The 10,777-nt window shown below is 58.9% G+C and overlaps 1 protein-coding gene across 4 annotated transcripts in view; it reads right to left on the bottom strand.

The window, feature by feature from the left end:
• Nucleotides 1–10,777, bottom strand: part of RAI1 (retinoic acid induced 1) — a 72,535-nt gene that overhangs the window by 38,742 nt on the left and 23,016 nt on the right. For 2 of the 4 annotated variants that reach the window (XM_040574740.1, XM_040574739.1), the window contains one exon: nt 3–83. The exons of 1 other annotated variant lie outside the window; for it this stretch is intronic. The gene's annotated coding sequence lies outside the window, so the exon portion shown is untranslated. Of the gene's footprint in view, nt 1–2; nt 84–988; nt 8,807–10,777 lie in introns of those variants that run through there. One more of the 4 variants, XM_040574738.1, reaches the window with a different exon arrangement.

The following is a 10,777-nucleotide window of genomic DNA, read 5'->3' as shown; positions in this document are numbered from 1 at the left end:
ACCTGCGATGTTCCTTGCTCTCTCCTCTCTCTCCTGCTGTCTCTCTCTCCTCCTCTTCCAGAACACAGTAGCCAGATTAGATCCTTAGAAAAAAAAATGTGAGAAATAGCACAATTCTCTTTTTTTCCTTTTTTTTTTTTTTTTTTTTTCGCTTCCCTTCTCAGCAGCCCTTCTGAGCTCCTTCACTAACCATTATTCATAGACCACTAGGGGATATAAGGTAATTAGAAACGGCCCTATAGCATCCAGCCTGAAAATGTAATGCCAGCGGTAGGAGTGGTGGAGGGCTCTGGCTGCGGGCGGCTCCAGCAGACAGGAGAAAGTGCTCGGTGGAGCTAGGGACGAGGTGAGAAGTGGGGCGGAGGAGAGGGCGAGCGGCCACCGCGCCGCTGGCTGGCCCCGCAGAGACGCGGCCGGCGGCGGGCAGGGTGGCCAGGGACGCCGAGGGGTTTGTTTGGGTCCGGGGGATTTTTTTTATTATTTTTTTTTTTCTTTTTTTTCTTTTTTTTTTTTTTTTTTGGAGCGGGTCGCCGGCTTGCCGTGCCCGTGCGAGCTGCGCTGGGTCTGTGTGCGCGTGTGTGTGCGTGCGTGTGTGTGTGTGTGTGTGTGTGTGTTTGTGCCAGGAATAGCAATCAGCAGAGGCAGCACACAGAGCGCAAAAATGCCATCATGCAGGGTCAACAGAAAGCTGCAGACATTTTTTTTTTCCCTCTTTTTTTTTTTTTTTTTTTTTTTTGGAGGCTTAATCCTCTGGAGCGGGGGAGAGCGAAAAGGAGGAGGCAGCAGCCTCCTTTATAGTTTTGATTTTTTCCTCTTCCAGCCTCGCAGGATCAGATTAACCCCCCCCCTTCCCCTACGTGTCCCCCCCCCCCTCTCCCCGGCCCCGCAGCGGGGCGATGCCGGGCTAGGTGGGCTCGCACGGCAGCGGGGATGGGGAGAAAAGGGGGGGAGGCAGCGCGGGGGGTGGAGGCAAATGAACAAATCACACCTGCAGCTCTCGGCGCAGCACAGCCAGCTGCAGCCGACCGACAGGAAAAATACAGGCTGCCGGCACCGCGCATCTGCGGGGATTTAGGTGTGCGCTGCCCGGCCGATTTGGGGTCGGTGGCAGCTCGTCGCTGGGCAGGACTGCTTTTTTTGGGGTGCTTTTAGGCTGGGGAGGAAAGGGAGAGCGTAACAAAGAGCCGTCCTTCCCCGCACGCTGCTTTATTTCCAAAGGGGAAGTAAAACCCGGAGCAGATGCGAAGAGGGGGACGGACCCCAGGTGGGGGTAAGCACGGCGTGGGTGGCCCCAGCACCCCGGGGTGCAGCCCCGCGTGCTCCTGCTCTGGCTAAAAGGGTGCGAACGCTCAGCCCTGCTCTGGGCTGCGCTGCTCTAATTGAGGCACAGCCGTTCACCTTGATAGCGCAGCGCGGCACGCGGGGGGCTGGAGAGCTATTTGATCCGCTTCCAAGGTGCTGCCTTCCCGTTCAACCCCTTGCTCTTGAAGGATGGATAACCAGGCCCTCTCTTTTCCCTGTTAATTACTCCAGATACCGTGGATCAAGCTGCAAAATAGACCGAAATCCTCCTAAGGGGACCCTGTGGCTGACGAAGCAGACCGCTTGCTCTCGTCTCCCCAGCCCCAGCCCCAAAGCTCAAACCCCACAGCGTGCTCGAGGCCACCCCGGCCTGCCCACGCGTGCCTCTCCGCAGGACGGGAACGCAAGCTGGGACCTCGTGGCTCTCCGGGGACTGGGTGCTTATCGCCAGAACCACCAACCCCAAAGCCATCACAGGGAATTGCACCGCCACCATTCGGCACTGTGGGCTGCAACCGCAACCCTGCCAGCCCAGTAAAACCCAGTAAAACCCAGCACAACCCAGTAGAACCCAGTAAAGCCAGGGTGGGATGTACCCAACAGGCAGCAGCCCCAGCTGCTCCTGTGGGATGGAGAGGAGACCGAAGGATTTGGAAGTTGTACACCACAGTCCCGCCAATTCAGCGAGCCTGTGCAGCCGGGTCACGTTTGAAATCCCCGGCTACTGGAATCCCGTGGTTTCGGGAAAATCTCAGCCTCACGTTTCTGAAACCCTGGCTTCGCCGTGTCAAGGAGTAAGGTGGAAACCATAAGCCCCCACAAGCCCCGTATGCAAATGAAATCGCCACCGAACGCTTTGTGCGCTACACGCTATGATTTTTCCGGCAGCTCTGGAGCTCCGCGGCTGCGACGGACGGTTTCACAAAGGCCGATTTCGGGATTTCTCAGCCCTTCCGAGGTGGCGGTGCCAGTGTCGTCCCTGTTCACGTGCGTGACACGCTGCGTCTGCCTCGGCCTGATCCCGCCGCGCCCGACCATCGCCTACCAGAGCAATTAATGCCGCTCGTTAAACCCTCCGAGCTCCTGGAGGATGCCGCTGTGCGGTTGTGCCGAAGGGAAAGTTTCTTTTTGACAAAATCCGGCACAAAGCCCGTGCCGTGAGCGCCGGGTACGGCCCTCGTGCCCCTCGCATCTGGCGCCTGCCTCCGAGGAGCAAATCTCGCCCTGCAGAGCCGGCACGAGCGGCGCGGAAAAGCCTCTCCCCGGCGCCCGCCCGCACGCGCGGAGGGCAGGGCTCACCTTGCCAAGAAAAGTCGGAGGCTTCCCTGGAAGCAACCCCCCTGCCGGGGGCTAAAAAATAATGACTCATTGCCATGTCATTTCTGGAGCTGCTAAAACAAAGGCGCTCCGGCTCCGGCGGTGTCTCGCCACGGCGACCTACAAAGATAAGGCTTCCTCCCGCTCCTCCTCCTCCTCCCGGTAGGAAAAATGAGTCCCAGCCCTGGCCCTGCTGGGCTCCGTTGGCCCTGCAGCTCTGTGGCTTCCATGTGGGATGCGTTTGGTTGCTCTCCACCATCCGAGCCCCTGCAGCCAGCTCTTGGTTCCCACCACCCGGTGCTGGGACTGTGCCCTGCGCCCCCAGCTCTTGGCTCCCGGTGCGCGGGGACCCCGCGTCCCCTCCTCCAGCTCTCACCCAGCGCCACGCACCAGCTCCGAGCAGATCCGATGGATTTCCATCTCCTAACTTCGCCCTTCGGGCTATTTCTAATGAGCTTCCCGGCGTTTCGAAAAAAAAAAACCCTTCATCTCGCAGCGTGGTAGCTCTCGGGACGGTTGCACCTACAAGGATGCTCCAGCTCCATCATATCGTGGTCACTCAGGGGTGCAACGGCACCTTGCTCCGCACACTGGCACGGCCTGGTGCTTGGGATGAAGCCATGAGACCCTTTTCCCTCCCTCCCGAGCTGCTCCCATTACACTCAGGCTTTTGGGGCCTGGAAAAACACATTGTCCTGGTGCCTGCACTGCCATGATGTTCGCCAGCGTGCAGCAGCATCGCCCTAGTCAAGGAGCCACCAAGTCTGCCAGTGTCCCCCCAGCCACACCATCCCCTTGCTGTCTCCATGTCCCCATCCCAAACCTCCCAGCAGTTTTGTCCGCCCCCAAGCTTGTCCCTGCCGTTGGGAGAGGAATCAGGAGCTTGGCTTTCTGCTCCTCTGGTGTTCTAATGAGTTTCTGGGTGCCCAGCACATCGCTGCTGCACGCCACGACCACTCCAACACCGTTGTGCTCCCTCGGCATGCCGAAACCCCTCATCTCGAAGGCTTTCCGTGGTGGGAGAGCGGCGATTATTTCCCTCAAAAGGTCTCTTATAATGGAAACCATCTCTCCATCCCTCCTCGGCCTCCTCCCGCCGTGACCCAGGCTCCGTGGAGAGGAGCTCTGCTCCGAGGCAGCGCCGTGTTTCCATGGAAAGAGTGAATAGCCGAGTCTTCCCAGCGGTTTATTAGAATTCCTTTTACTTCGATGGAGAGTTTTAGAGCAAAGTAAAAAGGCTTTAATGTGGGGCTAATGGAGCCCCTGGGAAGTGCAGGAAGGAAATCTCCCCTGGAGAAGAGGAGGCGTGAGGAGAGGGAGGGCAACATTCAAGACAAATTCCTGGACAGGTTGAAATTTTTTGCAGAAGCCATCTCAGGCAGTGAGAAATGGAAATGAATGTTTGTTTTATTTTTAACAGATGTTACAAAAGACCTGCCAGTAATTCAGCGAACGATGCAAAACCTAGATCCCACTCACTTTTCCCGGCATGTCTTCCATTCCCTCCCTCTCCTGCTCTGTAAGAATGCTTATTTGCATTTAACATATCATATTTAAAAAAATACATTAAGCAATAAAATAACAATCTTAAGCCACTTCATTTCCTCTTTCCCTAAGGCTTTGGTTTCAGTTTAAACCCTTGGTTGTAGCAGCTATTAATTGTTTTTAATAAATTTCCCTGTCTCCTCCCATTTCCCAAGCCCGTAGCCTCGCCACCGTGGCGGTTGCCCTCTTTGCCTTTCCCCTGGCCCGTTGTCTCCTTGCTCTTGCCCTGCTCCGAGGGCCTCGACAGCTCTTGACTCTACAAAGTGTTGGGAGCACAACAACCACCACTCCCTGCCTGGGGAGACCCAGCGGAAAATCCAGGTCTTGGCTGCGGGGAGGAGCTGGGGAGGTGGCAAGGGGAGGAGGAGCCGGGCTCACCCTGCTCTGACCACTTTGCATGTCCTAAAAATGGGGGGCAGACTTCAGCTGCTGTGCAAGTTGACATGGATGTGCCACACGTGGGGGGACAGGCGGTGCTGAGCCCCCCCAGCAACACACAGAGGCTGACTCCAGCTCTGCAGCACCCACCCACATGTGCAGGTTCCCCGGGAGAAACAGTGCAGGATTTGGCCGGCCAGTGGCCAGCTTTGAAGGGGATCAAAACCCAAATGTGATGCCAGGGCGGTATTTTGGGGGAAAGGGTGAAATATGGCGCTGGTGGCGCACACAAAAACGGAGCCAGGAAGGCGGCACCGGGGCAGAGGAGCTGAAACCAGTGCAAGCAACACCATGCCCTGAATGTGTGCCCTGAATGTGTCAGGTCTCCTAAAAATTAGCCAGTTTGCCAGCTCCGGGTTTAACCTTTGAGGACAGTTCGACCTTTGACGACGAAACACAAGCCGCAACGTGCCCGCTTTTAATGCCTAACCACAGAAAACTGCTCCTCTCCTCCCCGCACCCCTGAAAGAGCAAGGTCCTGCAGAAAGCTGCAGGCAGGAGCCCTGGGCACCCTGCCTGCCTGGCGGATGCTGCCGAAGCGAGGGGGAATCGGGCTGATTTTCTGTCCCATTTCCCTTTGGCCCCCCTGCACGCACAACCCAAGCTGGATGCCCCGCAGCCTCGTGCCATATTCGGGCCGCAGCAATGCCTTGTCTGCAGGATCCCGAGCTGGGAAGGAGGAGACGGGCTCCGGAAAGCAGCTACGGGGCAGCACGGCTACACACAGGGGTGCCTTTGCGCCGTTCACGAATCCTCAACTCAAATTTCCAGGCAGAAAATGGCATCCATGTGCAGCTCCAGGTGACGGGGGAAAGCTGGCTGCTTTCGCTGAGCTTCCTCCTCTTCCCGTTACGATCCTGCACCTGGTTAGCAACCGTCGGAAAGAGGTTAATCACAGCCCTTAAATCAGGAACCTTGTTGCGGTATGCTCGGGATGCACATCTGTGCTCTCCACGTCTCCTCCCCGGCGGCATTTGGGAGAAGGCGCCATGCCAAAAAAAAACCCCGCAAACGAGCCCAGTTCCCCCCTAAAGGAGCGACGAGCATCCCAGCGTGTGGCACCCCGCTAATTCCCGGCCCCACGGCTGCGGGTTGGAGGGGTCCTGGTTCCTGCGACGTTGGCACAGCCGGGATGTCGCAGAAAATGCTTTTCAAGGGTTGGGTTTTTTCTGGCCGTGATGGAGGGGCGGAGGTGTCAGCATCCGTGGGGAACAATCCGGACTCGGCGCTCTTAGCAGGGGAAGGGCTGCAGCTCCTGCAACCGGCAGCCACCTGGCTCTGCTGCTGGTGTTCAAGCGTTGCAAAGCCCGGCCTGGCCTCGCTATTTCTAGATTCGTCCCAGGGGATCACCCTGCTCTCCCCGTTTTGGGAAAAACAAGCGTTTCTGAGCACCGCAGCTCTTCCGAGGAGAGCCCAGCTGGTGCTCGGCAGCGCTCACCGGCGGGGACGGAGGCTTTTACGCGCGTGCACGCACACGCACGTGCACAGCTGGGAAAATGGAGAGGAATTGATCCTGGAGGCTAAATCTCTTTTGTTCTAGCCCCGTTCCTGTAACTGGATCTCCCCGGGTCTCGGCGCAGCGGATCGCATCGCTTTTCATGCCTGCTCCCGGTGCCAGGTTGTCACATTCCCCCGCCGGCGGCAGGGAGGGGACGCGCGAGGGGCAGCGCTGCTCACGGCGCTTGTTTACCTCGCAGCCGCGCACGAGGGGCGCGCGGCGGTAATGAGCAGAAGCCGAGAGGGAGCAGATTGCAAATCCACGGCACGAGACCACCCCCAGCTCACAGGCTGCCCCTTTTTAACGAGGTGCCCCCGTTCTCCTCCCCGCAGGGCCCCCCCCCCGTGCCCTGACAGGCTCCTGCCTTTCCCCGGTGCCTCGTTTGGGCTGCAGAAATGCTGATTCATGGAGCCCAGCACGGGCAGCACTGGGGAGGCAGGCGAGGAGCCCCGGCTGAGGCTGCTGCCTCCACACCGTGCTGCCCGCGTGCTCCCGGCCTCCCCGGGCGCTTTCACACTGGTGATTAGCGCCAACGCCGCGACGCAAAGACGCTGCAGATTAATCTGCTCTGCGCTTTGCCTAGCACCTCTTACCCAGCGGCTCTCAGAAACAGTAATTCATGCCCCCAGAGATCGAGCCCGCTGGTTTTATCCCCATTCGGCATGGGGAAAAGCCAGGTTAAAGGATTTACACGACGTGCCCGGGACAACGCAGCGAGCGGCTGGGACACCGCGGTGGGGACGGGGACGTCCCCAGGTTCAGTGGCTGCGGGGAGGGAGCGAGGTGCGGGAGGTGAGGCAGGTGGCTGTGCCCGGGGGATTGCTTGGCTTTCCAAGAGGAGCTGGCTGCCTTGTGTCAGAGCAATGGGGTGTGCACCCCGGTGGCACTCCGGCCCCCAAAGCCACACCAGGGGCACTGCGACGTGGCGGCCGTGGGCACGCCGCGAACCTGCCTGCTGAGCCTCACCTCCGCCCTCCTGCCAGCGCCGTGCATCAGGTGCTGTGCCTCTGCCTGAGTGCACAAGTCTGGCGGCCCCTGCCTGCAGCAGGCCTGAAATCGGAGACAGCAAAATGATGCTTTTTTGGGGCAGGCTGTGGCGATTGGGTTCCCAACAACCTGGGGCAGGCAAAAGTCCTTCAAAAAGAGGAATCGGATGCCCGAGCCTCCTGCTTGGCACAAGTCCGGCTCCCTTCTCTCTAGGGCGACCACGACACCCTGCAGAAGAGCTCAGGAAAACACAACCAACCTACTTTAATCCATCCTGCCCGTTCAGACGCATTCAGCATCCCTCCTTCCTCCTCCCTGGGGCCGCGTTTCACCCCGAAGTCACCCACATTTCTGCGATGGATGCGGTGATGGGAACGCTTTGGGACATCACGGGCTGAGCAGCGCGACGTGACGCAGACGCTCCTCACACTCCTCCCCACGCTGTGGCCATCTAGGTTGGCTCAGCACCACTCAGCCCAAGCAGGACCCGGCCTGGAGCAGGTCATGCAGGAGGCAAGAGCTGGTGAGCCAGGCAGCAAGGCCAATGCCTCCCCGAGCCCTCTTCATGCCTCTGTGAGCTGCAGCACCAAGGGGACAACAGGGCATGGGCAGAACAACCCCGGCCACTGCTGCCTGCAGCACCGAGGCTCAGACCTAAAACCACCTTTCCCTTCACCGCCCTCGTGCTTTGCAGGGCTGTGTTTAAGCCGTGCCGCTCCCCTGATCCCCTGTGCACGGGTGACCGCCTGCCCGCAGCTGGAGCGGGTTCCTCTCGGCTCCCGGGGCTTCTGAATAGATTTCCACCATGCAAATGTAAAGGCCCCAGTGGGTTTGAATAGGAGCCCTTGAGGTATTATCTCAGCAGTGCCTCGAGGCAACCACCTGAATCCTTCCATGACTCGCCGGCCTGCTGCACAAACCCGAAATGTCTCCGGCGGCGGGGGATTACGGGCAGAAGAGGCTCCCGGGGACCCCGCAGACGGGCGCGCCACCGCCAGCCATGCACACCCAGCCCTTGGAAAACAAGGCATGGTAATGCCAAGACACCCAGGCAGGAAACCGAGCTGAAGTTTTCACATTAATCATATCAAGCTCTATTCTTTTTCATCTATTTCAAGGCGAGTCAAAAAGAGGTTCACACTCTCCCCTGGCAAACCACAGAGGATGACGTGAGCCTGTCTCTTGCATTGCAAGTAGAGTGTGTCAAGCAATTAGCAAGTAATCAGGAATTCAGATGTGGTGGGCAGGATACGATCCCTCAAAGCGCTGGCAGGAGCAGAACCCAGCCCGGAGATCCCCATCAGGCAGGGAAGGCAGCAGAGGGAGCAGGGGCTGTTGGTGAGCTGTCCTTGCGCAGACACCGTGCCAGCAGAGCCTGCTGCCACAAACCACCTCGCCTTCAGCGTGTGCTGGGGCTGAGAGGCCCCGTGCGGTCGAGCAGAGATTTCCCCTCACTCATTTCCAGCCTCAGCAAGGCGGCCAAGCCTACACAGGGTGCTGCTCCCCCGGCGTCCCACAGACCTGCCTCCAGCACCCCTTCCCGATGCGCTTCGAGGTTGCGTCAACTCTTTTTGCTGTCCCCAGCTCCCCGCAGCCCTGGCTGCGCTCAGCACCCTCCCGACACCTCAGTTGTGCCCTGCCCAAGCCAAAATCCATGTTCAGGTGAGAGCCGGAGCGAGCCCAGCACAGCACCCACATCTCATGGCGCTGGGCACCACGGGCACGGCGTGCAGCCCCGGCACCACCGCGAGCACCCGGGCGGCGTGGCACGGGGCCGGCGGTGAGCATCCAGAAGGAGCAGGCGGGTGGCAATGGGGACGCCTCATCTGCCAGCCGCCCCTCTCCTGCCATTGCCAAGGTAGCGCAGACAATGCTATCTGCCGGGCCGTCAGCCGGCCCTCCTCCCGCCGCCCCTTTAGCCAGAAACCTCTCCATCTGTCTCCAGATGGGGTGTTTCTACCACTCCAGTCAAACCAATTCAGAGTGGAACAATGATGCTTTGTTAACAAAACAATTTTTGTGTGTCAAGCCCTCCTTCTTGCGGTTTTTTTTCCCCCCCGAGTCCCCAGTGGGTCAGCTTTGTGTGGCGTCCTACATTTTGTTGTTTCTTTCACATTTTAAAGGCTCCATATTTTCGTACAAAAGGTGCCTGCGGAGCAGCTTTTATCTGCGAGGCAAGATTTGACACATACGCAGATCACAATTGCGACAGGAGGTTCGTGATGTGGTGGTTAAGGGTGGTGTCAGGACCTTCAGAGTGATGAAGCATTATTTCCAGTGATTTTTGCCTGCGGGATAAAAATTAGAGCTGGTCCTACGGCTGCGTCTAAGGCTTCTGCGAGCTGCAATCACCCAGGGGCTGACGGAGGGGAAGTTTGAGGGAAGACGCGCTCGCTCTCCCCGCTGCAGGGCAGGCATAAGCCACATCCAGCATCCCCTGGCGTGGCTGTGTGAGTACAGCCCATTTTCTCCCTTTCCGCCCCGTTACAACCTCAGCCCCGCCGTGGCCGGTGCCCCACGGGAAGGTCCCGGGCTGCGCTTGACTCCTCCCCAGCTGCACGGGTTGGGATTTGCCCCTTTGCCCAGCAGCAGGGAGGAAATTTCCCTTTTCTCTTCTAAAGACGTCTCCGCAGCACAGGCCTCCACGAAAAGCAGCTTTCCCTTTCCTTTCCTTTCCTTTCCTTTTTTTTTTTTTTTTTTTTGTGCCCTGAAGCAACAAGCACACAAACCACCTCCTGCTCTGCACACAGCCAGCAGCTCACAGCAAACAACCGACCCACCGGCTCCAAAGCAAACAGCCTTGTGCTCCTGAGCGGGCTGGCAATTCCTACACAAGTGGGACTTTTTCTTCCAGCTCCTCCTTCCTGTCCTCAGGTAACTGCATCTTCATGGAAACACCAACACTTCCCTGAGTCACCCCCTCCTGCTCTGTGCCAACACCTCTCTGCTTTCGAGACCAGAGCTGCGGGGACCTCCTGTGCCGTGTCCTCTCCTCCAGCCCTTCCCACCTCCGTTCGCAGCCGCTGTCCCCTGCTGTCTCCCCGCTCTGTGCTGCAGCTCCCTGCCCGCTGCCCTGCGCCCTGAGCCCACCAGGAATGCGGGATCCCTCCCAAAATGCGCTCAGAAGGAGCCTCCTCAGCCACCTCGGCCCTCCGGGCTCGGTCAGAGCTTGTGCTGTGCGGCTCCAGAAGAAGGAATGTGCTCGGAGAAGGGAGAACCAGGATAATCCCAATCCCCATCCCAACTCCCCGTTTGGAAACTCCTCCGCAGACCGGCGCACCAGACACCATCTCTTTTCCAAACCAGCAGCTCCGCGTGGACGGACCCTTCGCTGCAAGCTCGCTTCTGCACGGCTGCGAGCTGGGGAAGTCCGGGCGCTTCTGAGAAAGCTGCCGAGGAGGCAGAAATCTCCCTGCACGTCCAGGAAACGGCTGAGCTGCTCGCACGCCCTGCGCTCTGCGGCAGGGACCTGAAGCGTGATGGGGGGCGATTAGCGTCAGGGATGCAAAAACCTGGCTGTTTTGGGGCTCTGACGGAGCATCGCTGGCGCGTGCTCGATGGAGATGAGATCAGGTGCTGAGCAGCGGCACGGTGTCCCCTTCCCAACACCTCCCGCTGGAATCCAGCCCAGAGTCGTCTCTTCACGAGGACTTTGAAGGAAGCATCGTGCAGAATTAATCCTCGGCGCTT

Source organism: Cygnus olor, chromosome 15, assembly GCF_009769625.2.
Source record: "Cygnus olor isolate bCygOlo1 chromosome 15, bCygOlo1.pri.v2, whole genome shotgun sequence".
NCBI lineage: Eukaryota > Metazoa > Chordata > Aves > Anseriformes > Anatidae > Cygnus > Cygnus olor.
The sequence above is the reverse complement of the archived record's forward strand: the minus strand, read 5'-3'. Positions and strand labels throughout refer to the sequence as shown.